The following is a 5,888-nucleotide window of genomic DNA, read 5'->3' as shown; positions in this document are numbered from 1 at the left end:
GGACTGATCCCTGACTTAATCGCACCCATCAGGCCTCTGCAGCTTTATGCTGATGGGGGTTAGCAGCTGAGAATTAGGCGTCTTGAGGGTACCCCTAATTATGGTTCCCGACAGGTATGTACAAATAACCAAGGGCTTTAAACAAAACCAAAAAATACTCTAAAAATTTTCTTCTTAAGTAAAGAAGTACGCGCGCAAGGCGCGCGCCCTATTACTAGAACATAAATGGTTACCCATGTTGGCCCATGTATATTTTTTTTCCACGTTTCTAATAACTTGAAGTTCAACCTGTTTCTGAGAAAATCTTTGATTTTTTTTTTCAAACAACAAAGGGCATGCTAAAGGATCGCGCGAGGAAATGGGTCGTCATTCAGTGGTTATTATAAAAACCGCACGACAAACACGAGACTTTGGACTTGTATATGAGCAGACACAGATGAGTAACGGCGACGCAAGTCAGGATATTATATTTATCCTTGTCCCTTCTAGTGCCAGCTAGCCAGCTTAAAAAAACCGGTACGGAGATGGCACAGATTTAACGCCGAGAGGAAATTAAAGAAAGAAACGTTCTTCTTTAAAATCACGTCCGCGAACCCTGCATCAGTAATATACATAACAAAGTAACGTGGAGAAAGTGCTGCGATCCAAATAAGGATCTGTTTTCGGCGAAGGATCGGAGGGGAGGACGGAGCGGCGGAGGCGGGAGCCCCGACCGGCCGACCCCGAGCATGCAGAGCACTAGGAACGGATGTGCGCACGCGCCGTCCGCCACTACACCTCCTCGGACGGACGACTCACCTGGAGGAGGGCGAAGGCCAGAGACGTACGGGTCGCCATCACGCATGCCGCGGACTTCCTCTCCTCTGATCCTGTCCAGTCCATGGCTCCTCGCAGGAACGTACGTACGGCAGCATGTAAATTTTTAAGTCGTGCAGGGCAGCCAGCCGCCATCAACTTTTTTCATGGGGTCATGGTGATAGGAGACCTGGCGTCTCATCAGCCGAAGAAGCGAAGCTACCGGTCGAGCCCCTGGCTGGCATGATAGCGTGGTTTCCACGACACGATAAGTGCGCTCTCCTACCTGCGATCCACAACGACCATCCGTTCCACTCCACGGCCTGCGGTGCGGTGCCCGCTTTTTTTGCTTTCACCGGCCGGTCGTAATTAAAAAAAAAACAACCTGCACGATCGTAATTAAAAAAAAACTGCACGAAGTAGGTTGGGCTATGCTAGTTTGCTTTTCTTTCCCGTACCTGTGCTGCTGCTGATAGAGCAGTTTGCCAATTTAGGTGATGACCTAATTCCACCATTAGCGGCAGATTTTTCACAACCAGGTTGTTTTTAATAGCCAAGATACCTTTTCGTGGAATGCAGAAAAAAAAATTATTAAAAAGGCGTGCTTGCACAAATAACCAGGGCAGCAACAAACGGTGTGTTCCCTTCTGACAAGTGTCCATCTGAGCGAGCTTGACGATGCCTGTCGTGGCCGCCGACGACGCTAAATAGTTTTCAGGGCAGCTACAAGTCAAACGACGCCGGCCATCGTCGTACGTCAATATAATCAATTGAGAAATGGTACTTGCTTTGAACTACTTACAAAAATAGATTCTACATAAAAGAATGCAGAAATATAGTTTAATCTCCGGTTTTATCATATCCCGAGAAAAAACGTCAACTGCTCGTACAGAAACAATTCACGATGATGTGCTATGCATGCGGTGGGGCCCTGCCATCAACGTCCATCATTTTTTTATCAAGCAAAAAAAAAAGCGCATGCATGAAGGTGTGACCGCGCTAGGCATGCAGGTTGCATGCGGTCATACGTGCGCAGATATCAAATCTTCCATTCTCGCCGCTGGATCGTTGCAAGCGTTGGCAGCAAGCTCCGTGCCATGGTCGGCCTGTGGCGCCAAGCTCGGCCAGTACGCTAGCGCAGTATGAAGAGGAGTCTAGCACATCTGGTACCTCGACCACATAAGTTATGGCGCTGTGATTTGTGACGTCGAGCAAAAGATTTCAAAAACGATATTAAGTTGTACAAGATATCAAATGTAGGGATGAAAACGGTCGGAAACAATATTTATTTGGTAATTAGTTTTTAGTCGTTTTTCTTTGATTGCGAATAAATAGGATATAGAATATACAATATAAATTTGTATTCTTGTTTTTAACATCCAACTTGTTAAGATTCATAAAAGGTAAATCTCAAATTCATCCTATATTTTCTCAAATAATAGATATAAAATTCGGTATGGATTCATAAACAAATTCGGTAATTTTTTCAACTTTTTGTGTTGTTGGGAACAAATAATACATAAAACAATTTATATAATATTTTATTCATATTTGTACTAATGTGCTTGATAACATAAGAAAAGATTAACATTAAATTTTATACGTATATATTTTAAAATATTAAATTTGTTCTAACAGTTCGGATTACCACTTTCATCCTGATCAAATGTGTCATTTTTTTCGAAAAAACAACAAATTGTAAATTAATTTCGGGTCCTTGTCGCCCCCACGAGCGCGCCCTGAGGTCAGCCAGTGTTTGGCACCGTACACGTCAAAACTGCGGTGGTGGCTACGAGCCTACGAGGTGAGGTGCGGCACCAAGGAATGCCCCCCCCCCCCCCCCCTACGGCCCTACCAGTACCACCATGGTCTTTTACTCTTTCCCCCCCCCCAAAAGATGAATCTATTGCTCTATGCGAAGATTGTAAAACCGGAGTCGTCTACTTCAAAGCTACAGTATATGGTCTAGTTTCGGTGTGCGGAGAAGCAAAGGGAATGTTTAGACGCCAAGGCCTTAAATCACCCATGGTAATGGTATATAGAGCTTCCTGGAAACATCGGGGATGCTTCAGCAAGCTTTTCCTTACTACAATGGCTTTAGGCTTTAGCAGCTTCCACCTAGTTCAGGACTTGACTTTTTTTTACCTTTTCCCTCCCCTTGGCCTTTTTATTAATAATAAATCACTCATGTATTCATTAAAAAAAAGCCACCACTAATCTCGAGTTATGAACAACAATGACGGCCATCCATTAGTATGGTACATATCTTCGTCCGCACAGCGCTGAACAACGGAGTGTAAAACCTGGGGTAACGTTCATGTGCCACGACAAATGCGATCCCTCCTTAATTTAGACATTACTGCTCCTCTACCAGTCACTTGTACGTTAAAAGAGAGAAGGTTTCAAGTACAAAAGGGCACCTTCTTGCTGCAGTGCTGCATTTCTAAGGCTCTCGTTTGATTGATTTCCCTGAATCATGGCAATTACATATTGTCACACATCTGCCCTGCTTTAACTACTTTTTAGGCTAATCCAGGATCGCAGAGAAGATGACCTAATGATCTGGTGAGTGAGTGAGTGAGTGCGTGGGCTCGCGTCGCTCTCCTCTTTTTTTTTTCCCTGCATGATAGAGACGCGCCGTTTGAAACACTTGTGCGCTTACCAAATTAGATTTGGTTACACGCTTAATGCTTGGGTTGGGACAGTGATGCTATGTCTGATAAGATATGAGAGGAGGAGCCAACACTCGCGCCCAGCTTTTTCACGCGGCACGTGGACACCCCTTTTGGTGGAAAAAAATTCTTTGCATCCGGAATGCAAACAAACACTTTGTAGCTCCTTACATCCACCACCTCTTGATCCATATATATAAATAGAAGAAAAATAAATTATTAAAGATTTGTAAATTTTGATATGTTTTGTGGATCTTTAAGTGGTGGATATTGTTAGAGATATAGTTTATATCCATCTATAGAAAGGTGGTTTAGGGGACTAGATATTCTCTCCTGGTCTTGTGGAGCTGCACCTCCTTTTTCTCCTATGTTTGTTACAGAGTCCTTATCATGTAATCCTCTTCTATAAATATGAGAAGGCGTGACCTATGAAGGTCAAGGCGCCATACATTAACATGGTAACAGAGCCATAAATTTTCCAGCAAAATCTAACTTCATCCTCTACCTCCTCCTCCTCTCCTTCCACCACTACTAACACGCTTCCTTCCATGGCGTCTTCCTTTGTGCCAATTCCTATTCATCATGCTGTTACAATACGACTCACGAAGTCTAACTTCCTCCTCTGGCGAGCTCAATTACTGCCCTTTCTCCGCAGCGCCAAATTGATGGGTTATCTCGATGGTTCTCTTTCCCCTCCAGCTCAGCAGATTGCATCTACATCTGACAATGGCATCACCATGGTCTCCAATCCAGATTATGATCGCTGGTTCGACCAGGATCAGCAGGTTCTTAGCGGCCTGCTGTCATCCATGTCTGAAGAGGTTCTGCGGGATGTGATCTCAGCCTCCACATCAAAGGAGGCCTGGGATATCTTGCAGAGAATGTTCTTCTCTGCTACTCGTGCTCGCATGGTGCAAATTCGAGTTGAACTGGCTACATCCAAGAAAAGAGATCTATCTGCGGCTGATTTTTTTCGTCGAATCAAGGGGCTGGCCAATGAACTTGCTGCTGCAGGTGCTGCTTTACGTGATGATGAGATAATAGCATATCTTCTGGCCGGCCTTGGCTCAGACTATGATTCTTTTGTCACATCGATGACCACCAGATCTGAAACCATTACTTTGGATGATGTTTTTGCCCACCTCATGGCGTTTGAGGCCTGCCAACTTCAGCATCAGGCCGAGCTACAACTTCATACTGGTTCATCTGCCAACTATGCCGGACGTAGCGGAACACCAATGAATCGTGGTCGTGGCCGTGGCCGTGGCCGTGGACGTGGTCGTGGTCGTGGCCGTGGTCGGTTCCCGCCTCCTCGTGTTGATACTTCTCCTCGTTATTCAGGGGATAATCGAGGATCGGCTACTCGACCAACTTGTCAGATTTGTGGCAAAGAGGGTCACACTGCAGTTCACTGCTGGTATCGTCATGATGATTCCTACGATGAAGTACCGTCGTCGGCTGCATTAGCTGCTTCATCCTCCTACAACGTCGATCCCGATTGGTACACTGACACGGGTGCTACTGATCATATCACCAGCGATCTAGATCGCCTTGCTGTTCGGGAACGTTATCACGGCAACGACCAAGTCCGAGTAGGCAATGGCACAGGTTTGCACATCTTACATACCGGTCATTCTTCAATTACTACTGCTGCTCGTCCTCTTGCTTTGCGCCATATTTTACATGTTCCTGAAATTTCTAAAAATCTCCTTTCAGTTCATAAATTTTCTAAAGATAATGATGTTTTCTTTGAATATCATCCATGGCATTTCTCTATAAAGGACCGGCAATCGGGACGCAGCCTACTGACCGGTCGATGTGAGTCCGGTCTCTACCCCATCCGATCGTCTGCAGCTACTACACTCAAACATGCTCTTCTCAGCAGGTCTGCAAGCAAGACCCAGTGGCATGCCCGTCTCGGCCATCCCTCTTCACAAGTAGTTCAGTCCATTTTACATCTTAATAATATTCGATGTACTAGTGAACCCTCTGCGTCCGTTTGTGATGCTTGCCAATTAGCTAAAAGTCATCAGCTACCGTATACTGTCTCTCTTCATCAATCCACTTCACCATTAGAATTAATTTTTTCTGATGTGTGGGGTCCTGCCCCTAAATCTGTTTCTGGGTTTAAATATTACATTAGTTTTATTGATGACTATAGCAAATTCTCTTGGATATATTTGATGCATGATCGCACGGATGCCCATCGCATATTCTCACAATTTCAAACTCATGTTGAGCGTCTTTTGAATGCTAAAATTAAATGTGTTCAATCTGATTGGGGTGGAGAGTATGAGAAAATTCATAACACATTTTTTCGCTCACTTGGCATTACTCATCGTGTTTCATGTCCACATACACACCAACAAAATGGCTCAGCCGAACGAAAGCATCGTCACATTGTGGAAACTGGCTTAGCTC

Source organism: Zea mays, chromosome 5 (assembly GCF_902167145.1).
Source record: "Zea mays cultivar B73 chromosome 5, Zm-B73-REFERENCE-NAM-5.0, whole genome shotgun sequence".
NCBI classification, from domain to species: Eukaryota; Viridiplantae; Streptophyta; class Magnoliopsida; order Poales; family Poaceae; genus Zea; species Zea mays.
Note: the sequence above shows the minus strand (reverse complement) of the source record.